This window comes from Mus musculus, chromosome 16 (genome assembly GCF_000001635.26).
Source record: "Mus musculus strain C57BL/6J chromosome 16, GRCm38.p6 C57BL/6J".
Taxonomy (NCBI): domain Eukaryota; kingdom Metazoa; phylum Chordata; class Mammalia; order Rodentia; family Muridae; genus Mus; species Mus musculus.
In genome coordinates, this window is record NC_000082.6 from 24376492 (window position 1) to 24392236 (window position 15745).

The window sequence follows — 15745 nt, forward strand, 5'->3', positions numbered from 1 at the left end:
TTAGACAGTATGTGCACAGGAGTTCCCCTAGAATCAACTTAAAGGCAGGATCAAACTCAATAGGCATAGAACTCTCTGCTGTCTGGTGAGCTCATCTACTCCAGACACTGGCCAAATGAACACTCATAGAAACAGAGCAGAACTTCTTGTTTTCCTAGGTAGTACCTAGTACTTGGACTTCAGAGTTTACAGTGTTATCTACAGGCAGCAGGTGTGTCAGGAATGTCCCCATTGGCCAGCTAAATAACTTTATGGCATATAGTAGACTCTAAAAGTTACTCAATATTTTCATAATAATAATCATGATAATTTATTTCCTGCTTCTGTTGTAGAGCCCAGTTCACTTCCTACAAGGGCAAACACTGCACAATAACTTGTGTGTGTGTGAAACAGAGAGAGAGAGAGAGAGAGAGAGAGAGAGAGAGAGAGAGAGAGAGAGAGAGACTCTCTCCATAGCTGTGACTCTCCTAGAACTCACTATGTAGATCAGGTGCCCTCATATTCACAGAGACCTGCTTGCCTTTCTCTCCCAAGTGTTATCATAAATATATTTTAAGTAGACCTCATAGCTGATTTGTTTTATATTTACCTTTCTTCTAATAAGTAATAATCTGCTTCTACAATATGTTTAATCTTTTATTTTAACCTGTCCATGTGGGTCCTGGTTAATTCCATTCCCACTGAAGAGATGAGTGTAATATTTCATTTATGCCTTAATACAGGGTATCTTCAGGCTTCTTTCCTATGCATGTCTGTGCCTGGGACTGGCATAGTCTAGTTTGAGAAAGCAGAAATTGAGATCTAATGGGATAAAGGATGACTGCATAATAATCTGTTTTTGTAGAGGTCCAGCATTTCTTTACCCATCAACCCAGAGTAATGAATTCTGTTCACTTCTAAGTCATATAATGTATGCACATGCAGGTGACAGGGCACTTTGGATCTAGTAGATGAATGAAATGAATTTGCAACATGTTAGCATCTGCTCTTAGGACAAATATCTTGAGCAAAGCTCTGTGAAGTCCACCTTGTATTCAAGAATCCATCAGGAACCAGTCTCAGCAGCATCCAGGACAGACGGCCTGCTGTCCTGCCACATGTCCAGGCTTTGCTCTGTTCCTGTCTTTTGCACAATCTTCTTCCCATTTTAATCCAAAATTTGTCACTTCTATTGCCTCTGCCTGCATAAGTTCATTTTTTTCTTATTTCTGCCCTATTCTACGCTAGCTTCAACGAACTATTTGGAATCCCTCGACTCTACTGTGATCTCCCAGTGCTGTCTGTGTGTATGCTGCATGCTTTCCCTGGAGTGCAGTTCACTATTTTACCACTTCTTCATATGATACTTCTGTTTTAGGTCTCACTTGACTGATTGTTTCTTTTTCTGATTTTTGTTGTTGTTTTGTTTTGCTTTTTAAGATTTTTTTTTTGCTTTGAGTGTGTGTGTGTGTGTGTGTGTGTGTGTGTGTGTGTGTACGGGTGCTAGGGGGAGGCAGAAGATGGCCTTGGATGCTCTGGAACTCGAGACACATTAGGATGTGGGTAGTGAGGAATAAACCCTGGTTCTCGGGAAGACAGTATGCGCTCATAACCAAGCCATTTCTCCTGCCTTACGTACTCTTTCTTTAGGACTTGTCTATTCTATTCCCCCAGACCCGTGTATACCTCTATGCTCCTAGAAGGCCCCATCCTATCTACATCTTATTACATCAGTCTCTACAGTAGTTGAACATAGTTGTGTTTAAAGCTTCCACTAGTCTGTAGCAACCCCTTGGCAATGTGTAGTTTCCTAATAAATCTCTAGTATTTATAAAGTCAAGTGTCCGCTTTAAGGGGGTACTTGAAATATTTAAGGAAGAATAAAATATAATAGAATTCAATTATTCACATTTTAAAGCAGACATGGCATAGCAGTTTCAAATATAATAACTCTATACTTTATAAAGTATATAGCTTATAGCTTCTGTTTTCATAACCAGCGGGATTCATGACTGCCTCAAGGATTCTGCTCAGGAAGCATTTGAATTAGTAGCTACTCATGAAAGGTTTTCCTAAAGAAGTCCTATGCTGCAGAATAAGCAAGACTTCTAGGTCCTGAATTTGTACACCTTTGAGAAGGGTAACTATTTTCTTGGTCAAGGTTTCTACTGTTGTGATGAAACACGAGATCAAAGCAACTGGGGAGGATAGGGTTTAACAGGTTTACACTTCCACAGAACTGCTCCTCACTGAACAAAGCCAGGTCAGGAACTTAAAAATGCCTGGAACCTGGAGGCAGGAGTTGATGCAGAGTCCCAGGACGAGTGCTGCTTACGGACTTGCTCCTCATGCCTTTTTTATCATCATGCTTTCTTAGAGAACCCAGATCACCAGCTCAAGGATGGTCACACCTACAATGGGCAGCAACCTGCCCTATCAGTCTCTAAGAAAATGCCCCACAGGCTTGCCTGCAGCCTTTTCTTAATTTGAAGTTCCCTTTTCTCAGAGGACTTTAGCTTGTGTCAAGTTGCACAGTAATGCTACCAATCACAGGGTCATCCTATTTATCAAATGATAGTGAACATTTGTGCTTTAGACAACGAGTCAAGACTGAGGGTATCAGATCAGGGAGAGTTTCTGGTATTGTTCAGAAGGACAGACTGAGACTGAAAGCTTTTTGTCTCAAGGTTAATTACTACTACGCAGTGAGTTAGTGACCGGGACAGAGAATTGCCCAGGACTCTTAAGTCTATTCTTTGCCCCAAAGAAAGCTGCTTGCTGTTTGATGAAGTGTGATACCTACAATAGGGGGGCACAGCAATTTAGATGATTTTGTGAGTTCTAATAATTAGTCATCAAAAAAAATAGAAGGAAACAAAATCAAATCTACTTCTTGCATCTGCCAGGGTGATCAAGTGCAATCCTTTAACTGTAATCAAAGGTAGCATGAAATGTCAAAACCATGCACTTTATAGAACTTAATTAGGGATTCTATCTTCATCCCAATGTAGCAAGAATGTTTAACTTTCTTTTTTTTAGCAAGAATTTTTGACACCACCTCTAACAGTCTTTGGCCTTGCTCAACTATATAGCTGTTATTTTACTGTGAAGCAAAATAAGCCTTCAAGTGTCCCTTACTTGATCTTAGAAGGTCAAATTCTCTGTCCAACAGTTCCTCTTCTGTTAACTTGGAAAAATTGTCTTCTCCAAAAGGATTCCAGCCTGACATGTCAGGAGGGTGACTAATGGTCTTCTGATTTGTAAAATTTGCAACTGCCTCTTTCTCAGCAACTGACCTGTTGGCACCGTAAGAAGAGTCCACTATGGTTCCAACCTGAGCTGGAAGTGACGAGGCGTAGGAAACTAAGGCTGGTGAGAACTCTTGCGGGGAGGTAAGATACTCGGGTGATACCTGCTGTGCTGGCTGCTGATGGCGAGCTAGCATCTGCTGCTGCAAGAAAGCCTGCTGATACTGCTGCATCATGGCAGGATACTGGGATGCAGGCAGTTGTGGCTGATACACTGAGTGCATTAGAAACTGTTGCTGAAGTATATGCTGCTGGTGCATTGCATGCTGATACTGCTGCAAGTAAGCATTTTGAAGTAGTTGCTGTTGCTGTTGCTGTTGTTGCTGCAGCTGTTGTTGCTGCTGTTGTTGTTGCTGTTGTTGCTGTTGCTGATGGTGGTGGTGGGGATGACGATGCAAATGAAGTTGCTGTAATCTCCAGTCTCCCTGCTGCAACTGCTGGAGGACTCTATGCTGCTGTGGGGGTTGCTGAGGGGGTCCCTGAACCATTAAGACTTCAGACCCATTTCCAGGTCTCAATGCTCCTTTGGGTTTGTGGTTGCTGAACTCCCCAGGAGCAGGGACTTTGACAGGCGTTGCTGAACTCTGAATGGTCAGCACACTGGAAGTGGCAGCAGTGGAATTAGCCTTTGGTCTTTGTCTTGGTGCAATTGAGGTTTCTGTTGGTCCAATGGTATCTGTTATTCTGGCTTTCATCTGGCTTTTCCTAGCAGCAGCTTCAGTAGCAGTCATCGGCTCGGGAAGAGTTGATGGAAGAAAAGAATTATTACTAGCATTTAGACATCAATTTGGAAATCTTTATTTTAAGAACTTAATGCTGGAAAGTTATCCATGCTCTGGGGAAATCAATGCTTGTATACATTGAATTTGGGTCAGTTTGAGGTTTGCGTTATCTTTTCTTAGTTATAGATTGACAAATGAAGGGCCAAATATACCACAAAAGAGCATTGGAGGTTAACTTTGAGAGTAGAACACCATTGAATGGAACAATGGTCCAGTGTTTCTCGGATTCTCTGTCCCATGATGTGCCATAGGCAAATAGAAAGCTGGTAATAAACTAGCTAAATAAAAGAACACTAGGTAGGCAGCGCTTTCTTGGTAACTCAGGTTCTAGGCTGTAGCCAACTGGGACACTGGTTCTAAACCTGTGTGTCACAATTCCTTGCATGATGGATATTTACATCATGATTCATAACAGTGGCAAAGTTAGTTATGAAGTAGCTATGAAAATAATTTTATGGTTGGGTCAGCACAATGCAAGGAACTGTATTAAAGGCATTAAGAAGGTCAAGAAGCACTGAGTAGGGGATCTACAGCTAAAGGGGAGGAGGAGGGAAAGATGGATCTCTACATGAGTTAGGGTAGAAGTGTGATTCTGTTATCTGAAAACACCAGCTCTTTTGGCTTCAGAGGATTTAAAAAACAAACAAACAAGCAAAACCATGCAAACGTAGAGTCAGCAGAGATGGCTCAGCAGTTTGGAGACCTTGCTGCTTTTGCAGAGGACCTGGGTTAACTCGCCAGCACTCACATGTTGCCTCACATGTCATCACTCCAGTTCCAGAGGACCTGTGGCCCTCTTCTGACCTCTCCAGGTTCCAGGTATCCATGTGGTCCGCAGACATACCTGCAGGCCAAAAATCCATGCACATAAAATATAATAAATTAAAAATTAAAAATGTGAACTTAAGTCACTGCTCCATTATTTATTATAGAAAAAAATTATTTAAGTTTGTTTATTTTAGCATTATCAGTATTGCATATTCAAACCCCATTTAAAATTTTCTGGTAAACATTTAGTAGAGTCCCATGCAAAGGGGTGTTAGTAAGTTCAATGTAAGTATACAGTGTGGATTTTTTTTTTCTTAAAATTATCCTTGAAAAACACTTTGGAAGCTGTCATTTTGTAGCTTATCACCATTCCATTGTCCTCTGCCCCCTGCCCTCTGCCCTCTCCCCTTTGCCTTTTGACTTCGGGACTGTTCAGTGTTCCCTGGGGGCATGTTAAATAAAATGTGAAAAAAAATCAATTTAAAACATTTCCATGCAATATATTTTGTTCATATTCATTCCCTTCCCAAGTTCCTCCCAGATCTGCCCTACTCACCCAATTTCATATTTTTTCCTAGTTCCCTCTCTAAACAAAACAAAAACAAAAACAGACAAAAACTCAAAAATTAAAAAAATGGAAATAGAAACAAACAACAACAACAAAACAAAAAGTGATAAGACAAAAACAACAAAACAAAACAACACAAAGTCCACAACAGAGCCACAGGGCAGTGGGAGCTTGGAGAGTGAGGCCTACACATGAGATGGACTGAAGTCTCATGTAGTAGTCAACTCTATTTAGAGCATCAGACAATTTATACTCTGACGGTTAAGAAAGATCACCTGAGTAAAGTTCTCAAAGTTCTCAGGAGTTCACACTGCATACAATCACCGGGGCAGGCTGCAGGTAGTAAAACCATCTTTTTCCATAGAGGCATTTGATAAGCAGAGTAACAGCAGCCAGCAATAATGAGTAATCTGAAATAAACTCACTCCTATTCCCTACACCCAGGAGGAGCACGGAAACATCATCCAAGAATAATTCCATGTTTTGAAGAAACTGAGGTCATAAAGCACTTGCATTCCTAGAATGTTCTCACAAGCACTCAGAATTCATATGACTCCTTTCCTGGACCATGTTCTGACATCATCATACCTCTTTTGTGGTGGCCAACTCCTCCTGGGCCTGTGACCTGCCCTAGAGTGTCGTTGATAGATTCAGTGACCCTCCACTGGAGAAATCTGGTCTTCCCTTTCCCAGCAGGAATCAGTTGCAAATAGCTCCTTGGTTGGGGTGAGACTTGTTCACTGACTTTGTGAACCTGTGCTAGTGTTGTGTGTGCTGTCATAGTATGGGATTTATAGGAGTATCAGTCCTGCTGTGTCTGGAAGATGCTAATTTGTTGAAGTCATCTGTATACTCTTTCTGCCTTCTTTTTTTGCATAGAATCCTGAACCTTGAAGGAAGGGGTTTAATAAAGACTCTCCTTTGAGGCTGAGTGCTCTGCACATTTTCCAGGTGTGAGTCTCTGTTTTAATTACCATCCACTGAAAGAAGAAGCTACTCTGATGAGAGATCTACGGGCATAGCAATATGTCACTAGGAATCATTTTATGGCTATGTTTCTTTAATATCTTAATAGTAGTGGTTAAGTTTTTCCTTGGAGACCATGACCTCTCTAGTCTCAGGTTCTTGGTCACTTTAGCAGTGTCGTTTTATAGATTTCATCTCACGAGCCTTAAAGCCAATCCAAAAGTGGGTGGTGTCTCCCACAACATGCATGCCACCATTGTACCAGCACATGTTGCAGTCAGGTTGCTGTAGGCTGCAGGGTTTGTAGATGGCTCATATCGATGCTGACTTCTTTTCCTCTGGTAATACCTCTCTGTACCAGGAATGTCACTGGAGCTTTTAGTTAGGGACAAGCTCGACTTCCTCATGTTTGATAACATAAATAAGTGGCGTGTTCAACAATAGGACCTCGCCATCAGGTTGTGGAGTGTAAAAACTAAGTAGCAGTAGGTTCTGACCTTTGGGGGTCGTCTATGGGACTCCTTTCGACAACGGCTCCACAACATGCAACTTAGTCCTAGCACTGCAGGTTTTACTTGGTAGCTTAAAATGCCTACTTAGGGCATTGTCTCCCTGATTAAATATGGGAATAAACACCAGCTTCAACCAGGTGAGAAGAGAACACTGTGAAAAACAAATGACTTGTGAAGACCAGTGTGTGTCCCTGCTCATAAGAACCTTGTACAGCTGGGTGTAGTGGTACCCAGCAGAGGTGGACAGGAATCTGTGAATTCGAGGCCAGCCTGGATTACATAGTGAGTTCCAGATCAGCAAGAGCTACATGGTAAGAACCTTTCTCAAACAAACAGAGAAACCCCCCAAGCTAAAACCTTTGTTGGGAAGGACTACCAGTGGCCTTTACATTGTCATGTACCATCTTAACATCTCTACTCACACATTGGATTTGTAGATGTTAAAGATGACAATGTCTGGTTTCTGGATTCAGATGGAGGGTACTCACAGGAGACAAAGCTTTCGGTTAGAATGGACAACTGATTGAAAAGAGAAGCTAGTAAGAAAGGGAGGTTCCTGGATTGTGATTGGGTAGATTAGAGTGTCAGGAAAGGAAATTAAGGCACGAAGAAAGGACTGCAGTACATACAACTTTGAGTCATAATACATGCGATGATTCTTAAATAAAGATTGATTAATCAGCCTATAATAAGCTTTAACCCAGAGGACATCTAACCTGATAATGAAAATGTGAAAATTATCTACATCAGGAGTTTTAAAGTGATGTTTATTTGCAAGGTAAGACAACTAGATTCATTCAATTTGTGGTCTATTTTATCCTACGGGAATGTACTTGTATATCTTAGTTTAAGTGAGTGGGCATAGGGCAGGGCTAGAAATGTGGATAAACACACTGTTAACTGTTTTGAGATAACATCCAAATTATCTGGAATAGATTACTGAGATTATTCAAGGGCAAAGTGAGGCATTTCATTATCCAAATTCTTTGTGGAGGACTTGTCTTAAAAAGATAAGAAAACTTAAGTGATACATTTTACATAAGAAAAATTAAATAACCAGAACTAATTCTGCAGATTAACAATCAATACTTTTAAGACTCTGGAGCATCTATAAGGTCTGTTATGCTTTTACTCTATTTTAAAATATTAAGTTACCAAGATACATGAAAATATGCATCTGCAGTGAAACTCACAAAAGTATGTGGGAAATAGGTGAAGTCCTAATTGGATATGTTTCATTGCCACGAGCATGGCCACTTAAAAAACCCCAGTGCTTCAAACCCATGGGAATGGCAAGGGCTTCTCCTGGTTCAAGTACATATGTTTACAGCATGTGCGGGAAGTATCAATTACAGCCTCCGTCTAGCAGATGAATGCAGCATAAGACTGCTCCCCCGCCCCATGGAGACCCCTACTGTGATTAGCTTTGCTTATATAATATGTTGAGTTTATGTTTGGTGCAATTCTTTCAGAGCTCATGTCTGCCATCTTTTCTCTATGTGTTTGTCACCCCCATTAGGTCAATCTCCTGGCTGTGTATGTAGTGGCAACTGTGTATTCATATCAGTCTCATATGAAAACATTCATAATAGTCTCCACTTGAAAAAAAATCCCAATATTCATTAGCAGATGAAGAAACATAACAAGTCATATCTACTTAGTGTATTGTTTCGTGATAACAAATAATCCATATGTGATCAATAAGTATCAATATATGATGCCAGAACATAGAAAAACATTGAGAATTCGAAAACATTTGACTGAGAGAAAGTAACTGTAAATATCCATGCATTATATATGACTATATATATGTGTGTGTGTCAAATACACATATATGTATGTATATTATACATATTTATATACACATATATGTGAATACGTGATGTTTCTTCTAGAACAGACAAATCTGTTTTAAATCAGACAGAAAGTACATAGTTGTTCAGATCTACAGGTGAGAAAGATGAATGTCCACAAATGGGTAGTAGGTTACCTACTGAAGAGATGGAAAATTCCAATATTAGAATGTAGTAATGGGTCTACAATCCTACACATCTACTAGATTTATGTAAAATCACCTTAAGACTTCAAATGCATGAATCTTATAATACATAAATTAAAGTACATGCATGCACATATGTAGGATATAACTTAATTTAACAGAAGTATCATTTTATATGTAATCATATAATGAGAGGATCTAACTACCTATCATAAATAACATATCAATCATTTATTCTCTTTCCATTAATCTAAAATTTTCTTAAGCCATTCATGGTGGCATATGTCAATTATTGCAGCACTGTGGGATCAATAACTCCAGGAGGTCTCCTCTTATATTCAGGCTTTACCCATTGCAGAAGAGAGCTTCCTTCTAGCTACCTGAGAATGCCAGTATCTCCTTGTTGTCTTCGAATCAAGATGCAGAACTCTTAGCACCTTCTCCAGCACCATGTCTGCCTGGATGCTGCCATTCACCATGCTATGATGATCATGGACTAAACCTCTGAAACTGTAAGCCAGCCCCAATTAAATGTTTGCTTTGATAAGAGTTGCCTTAGTCGTGGTGTCTCTTCACAGAAATAGAAACACTAAGACAAAAATTTGTACCTAGAGTAAGGTATTGCTGTGGTAGGCCTGACTATGTTTCTTGTTTGGAGGCATGTAGATTTTAGGACTTTGTATTTGGAAAACTATGGAATGCTTTAAGTAGGACATAATGGACTGAGATAGATTTATATTAATTGTGTGAACAAAGGAAGTATCAAAAAAATCCCAGCATAGATTTTGTCCTCTAATTTACTCCCACAAAGATTGTTTTGAGCAAGTGTAGCAAGCTTGGAAAGGAAAACTACAAAATGTATGGTTCAAAGAGTAAAGAGGCACCAGGAAGTGGAATGAGGCCAAATCTTGTGTATAAGAATATTAAATGGAATTAAGGAAGTAGCAACCTCGGGGCAAAATCCCACCCAACTAAACTCATGCATTTGCAGTAGTAAGAGGGAGAGTTGTATCATGTTAGGTATTATCATGACTTAGTTATTGTTTTCATTTGGAGAAAAGGAGATTTGAGTATGTATCAAATTGACAGAGGATTGTGATGGCTTTTCTGTTTTCAACTTCATTAGGATCTATAATGAAAAGTTTAGGTCCAGACATGGTGGTATACTCCTTTAATCCCAGGAGACAGAGGCAAGCAGATCTCTGAGTTCAAGACCAGCCTGGTACAGAACAAGTTCCAAGTTAAGAAAAGCTTAAGTCCACTTGTGCTAGTGCACTCATTTAATCCCAGCATTCAGGAGACAGAGCCATGCAGATCTCTGGGTTTATGGTTAATCTACAAAGCAAGTTCCAGGACAGACAAGCTGAAGCAGTGAAGGACTTCAAAAACAGAAAGCTGGTGATAATGTAATAGAACAAGGGGGTGGGGGTATGTTCCAATAACAGAAGCTTCAGTCATATGGCTCTGGCTTTAGAGTCAAGAGTAGAAGGGTTATTTGGACAATTGATGCTGGTTAGCTGGAGCTAAGAAGTTAACAATGATTAAGAAGAGAACAGCATCCCTGAGGTGAAATCTCCTGGGAAGTGTTTTCTGGGAGCACAAAGAAACTATGTTCCAGCAGCAATAGAATGGAGTCAACCAGACCCTGGAGTGCCACAGAGGGCAAATGTGGGACTGTGACTCAAACGCTTTGGAGGAGCCCAGAAGATCATGTGTTGACCCCAGGAACTATGAGATAGTCAAGGTTGTATCTTAGGCTACAGCTAGACCTGGAAATATGTAGGAATAACCACATGATACTTGTTTTGAAGGTATTAATGGGTTCTAGAGAGTAATTGAGGTTTGGCAATGGGAGAGGCTAGCAAAGATTAGTGGTGAAGGTACTCAGTTGCAGTTGATGGCCCAGGACTGAAGGGGTCATACAATGAAGCTGAGGCTTGGTACCATGAAGGGAGCCTATGAGAAGTTGTTGGTGAAGCATAGTTTCAGTGGAAAACTCCATCAAATTAAAGATACCAATACCATGAGATGACCCCAAGAATAGCAGCAACAATAGAATGGAGTCAACCAGACCCTGGAGTGCTGCAGAAATGGAAGTGTGACTCAAGAGCTTTGGAGGAGCCCAGAAGATCATGTGTTGACCCCAGGCATTGGAAAAAGAAGCTGTGAAGTTAAAATTGCCTTTGCTACTCCAAGATGTTAGAGATGCCAGAGCCCTGGGTACCTGCTGAGGAGAGCTGCTAACAGGAAAGGGAACCAGCAGAAGAGAATGAAGTTGCTGCTGAATGTCAGATCTGCCAACAGCAGTCAACAAGGATGAAAGGAATTGAAGGTCTGAAGAGCACTTTGACCTCACATGTGGAGACGTGGAGTTTGCAGTTTGAGCAGCTGGGTTTTGGTCTTGCTTTGTTCCAGAATTTCCTTACTATGATGTTTTGGGACAGTAATGTATACCAAATGCCATATATATTAGAAATATTTTTCTGATTTTGTTTTTATAGGTGAGTACAGTCAAGAGATCGCATGAATCTCAGGAGAGACTTTCAAATATTGTTGAGACTGTGATAGGCTATGGGGATTTTTGAAGTTGGACTAAATATATTTTGCATTATGCTATGGTCCCCATAGACTCATGTGTTTGAACAAGCTATTGGGGCCAGGAGTAGAATGTGGTGGTTTGAATATGCTTGACCCATATGGAGTGGTACTATAAGGAGGTTTGGCCTTGTTAGAGAAAGTATGTCACTGTGGGGTGTGCTTTGGAGGCATCCTCCTATGCTCAGGCTCCACCTCTTGCAGAAGAGAGCTTCCTCCTAGCTGCCCAAGGACGTCAGTCTCTCCTAGCTGCCTTTGAATCAAGATGCAGAACTCTCAGCTCCTTCTCCAGCACATGTCTTTCTGCATGCTGCCATGCTTCATGTTATGATGTTTAGTTAATAGTCTAAACCTCTGAAACTGTAAGTCAGCCCCAACTAAATGTTTGCTTTGGTAAGATTTGCCTTGATCATGGTATCTCTTCATAGCAACAGGAATTCTAACTATGACAGATATCATTCTCTACTTTTTCTGTCTGTTGTATGAAAATAAAAGTGTGATCCACATCTGTGTTCCCCAATGGGCACTAGGCATCTCCGGGCTCATCCATCACTATCACAGGGACTTACAGTAGCTCCAGCCCCTTTGTTGGGTGGTCTTAGCCAAGCTGTCTCAACAGATCCCTGAATCTTATAGATCTTTGTGTGTAGCAGGTGGGGTGCTGGTTGTATCTACTTTCATCAATTTTTCTTTCTTCTCAAACAAATAGTTAGGGGTGTCCTTCCCTGTTTGCATTCCCATTATTGACATACACCATGACCAAAAGGAACTTGAGGAGGAAAGGGTTTATTTCATCTTACGGGATGACTATAACTAGACCATCACTGGTACAAACCAAAGCAGGAGCTCAAGGCATGAGCTTGAGGCAGAAACCACAAAGGAACACTAATTACTGGCTTATGTTAGGTACTTTTCTTATGTGGCCCAAACCTACTTGCCTAAGGAGAGTACCACCCACAGTAGGCTAGGCTCTCCTATATCCATTAGCAATCAAGAAAATGCCCCACAGAGATGCCTACATCACAGCCTAAAGTCTTTCAGGTTCAGTCTGAGGAAGAAACTGAGAAAAAAAAAAAAAAAACCAGGCCAAAAAAAAAAAAAAAAGTAAAGGACAGATGGATACACACAGACACACAGACAGACACACACACACACAGGGTTGGGAGGAGAGGGATGCTGAAGAGAAGCAATAGATTGACAGGGAAATGTGTGACATTTAAAAAGTTGGAGTTGAGGTGGTGGAGGCACAGCCTACAAGTTGAAGAAAAACCTAGCAGGACTTGTCCAGGGAATACGAAACAGGCACCTGAAACACGCATTCAAGTGCAATGATATCAAGAAACCTTTACAAATAAATGTGTCATGCCATGCCTTGTGAACATGAACCTGGTCATTGATGAGAAGGCAGAATCAAGGTTGGGAGCTGGAAAGAACTTCGTAGACTATGCAATTTAAACATTTAACCTCATGAGAGAAAGGAATTGAGGCTGCAGAGGGCAGAGGAAGTGACTCCTGGGAAGATTGCTCAGTGCTTTTTAAGGAAATCAGGGCCTGTGAAGGTTCTTCCCCTGGGTCCTACCAAGAGCTAGTCTTGGTGTAACTTCCAAATGTTTGGTCTCCAGATTGTTTCTCTAACATCTCATTGTCCCGCTTGCGTTCCGATCTCATTTCTTTTAAAAAAAATATTTATTTTTTTATTATATGTAAAGTACACACCAGAAGAAGGCATCAGATCTCATTATGGATGGTTGTGAGACACCATGTGGTTGCTGGGATTTGAACTCAGGACCTCTGGAAGAGCAGTCACTGCTCTTAACCGCTGAGCCATCTCTCCAGCCCTCCCCCCCCCATCTCATTTCCTGATGTAGTTCTCTGGTTATTTAAGTACTCAGGCTCTTTCTACCTTCTCTATATTCCTTTGCCTTTGAATATGAGCATCTCTCTCTCTCTCTCTCTCTCTCTGTCTCTCTCTCTCTCACACACACACTTACACACACATTCATAAGCACACAGGGTTGGGAGGAGAGGAAGAAAGCAAAGACTATTTCCAAGCACAGAATACTTATAAAGACCAAAGCAGGAATTAGGGACTCTGGGATACATTAAAATCTGAGTAAAGCCAGGTGTGGTGGCACACACCTTTAATCCCAGCACTTGGGAGGCAGAGGCAGGCAGATTTCTGAGTTCAAGGCCAGCCTGGTCTACAAAGTAAGTTCCAGGACAGCCAGGGCTACACAGAGAAACCCTGTCTCATAAACAAAACAAAACAAAACAAAACAAAACAACAAAACAAAACTCTGAGTAAAGTAGGAAAAAAAGACAAATTAGACCACAGCTTAGCCCAGTGTCTTATGGTCTGAGGTCCTAAACACAGAGAGAGCAAGGAGTGGTCTGGGGGTGGCACAGGGGACAGAGGGGGTCCTCAGGGAAGATGGTGTTACACAGGAGCCTGCAGGGTTGCCAAGTGGATGGAAAAGGAATACTGTCCCTGATCACAGAACCTGTGAAATGAAAACAGAGGAGAAGGTATGCTTCAGAGCCTGCTATTACTTCAACTTGCTACAGCTGGAGGTCTCTTTAAGGCTGCAGAGATGCAGTTGAAGGCACAAGTGAGTGCCAAATCACCAAGGCTTGTGCAGAGCATACTGAGAATCTGGCTCAGGAGAAGCACCATCAGACCGCTATGGCCTCTCATTGTCTTGCCTGGCGATCATGCCCGTACTATTTCCCCTATAGCCACTTAGGCACTCCTTCTCTCCTCTAGCTGCAGATTATGACTCTTACAATGGAATGCTCACACTGAGAGCAGATGGCCACTCAGCAGTGGGAAGTGAGGTGCCAGGCTTCCTGTGCTCACTATGGAAGCTCAGTGTACTGAAACACTAGTGTTAAGAACAAGCTGCTTAGCCCCTCTGGCTTTAGTTTCCCCACGCACAGCTACAGAAATCATGCCAGTCCCTCAGAGGGACTTGTGGGTTAAGTGAATTGCATAGGAAAAGTCCTTAGACCATTGCCTGGCACGGACTCCAGAAACAGGGCTGTCATGAGCTTCGGTGAGGCCTTCGGGTACAGGTCTGTGATAAATGTTATGGAGTTTCAGGATCCATCAGCCTGATTGTGGCAGACTTGCTGTTGGCCTTCACACCAACCTGGAGACTTTCTGAGGCCACAGGGCTGCACCCTTCACTCATCTGAAATTCTGTACCATCTTTGTCTCTGCAATAGTAAACCAGTATTTAGACTGTACCGTGCTTACAAAGTGAGCCGAGTTTCCAAGTCCAAACCTCTGCACACTGTGAAAGGACAGAAGAAAGCAGTACAACAAAGCAGGATGTGGCTTTTGCTTTGTGCTAGGACTCCTGATGGCTAAGCACATGGGTCCCCAGACATCCAGTCTATGACTTTGTCACTTACACTGCAGGTGAGGGCCCCATGTGCTGCAATGATCTCTTGTGATTATAACTTTCTATAATGCTCATGAGAACACCATGCCTACCTGAGTGATGCATCAGTACTTCAGGAGAAGCGATACAGTGATCTCCCCCAACACAGAGAACAGTTTCAACATAATTAGTAGCATTTCTGGATCAACACAGCACTCTTACAATGTGTATGATTGAGGAAATGAATGACTCTAATTATACCTTATTAAATTTTATTAATCCTCATTAGAACTCTATTATTCTTTATAAGTGGGTTACTGAGAAGGGAGTAAAGGAAGCAAGGGATGCTGGTCAAGTTCTGTTATACCTAAACGAGCAATGGATGACTTCCATTGCAGTAGCACAGAGGGCACGCATTGGCTGAAATGCTTAGGGTAGAGTGAATACACTGATCTCTTAAAAAGCCGGACCCCTGGGAGCCTGTTTCCCGTGGAACGCACAGGTACCCGTGTTCTCTCCTGCTGTAATCCTACTTTTGAGTGTGTGTAGCTGGAAAACTTGGGAGGGCAAAGGGGTTAAGCAGTTTGGCCCCAGAAGTGTTTGAATTTTGAAGACTGCCGGAGAAATGTTCAATACATGTTAAGTACAGGAGTACGTACTTTGACACTTAGTCCGAAAGGTTCATCAAAATATAACCGGAGAAGAGGCACGTTGGAGCGTCCCCACCCCTGAAGTCCCTGGTGTACTTTTTCTGTCTGCATGACTGAGTTAGGCTGTAGAAGGTGAGGGCCCACGGTGGTGGAAGGTGGCTTGAGAGTGGGAAGGTCAGGGGCATGCTCAGACAGCTGTGTTGTGCAGGTCATGTTATGGTATTTTCCTTAGATC

General features: G+C 41.8%; 1 pseudogene; it reads right to left on the reverse strand.

Moving 5' to 3' along the window:
- On the reverse strand, positions 3118-4054 carry Gm4521 (predicted gene 4521; annotated as a pseudogene).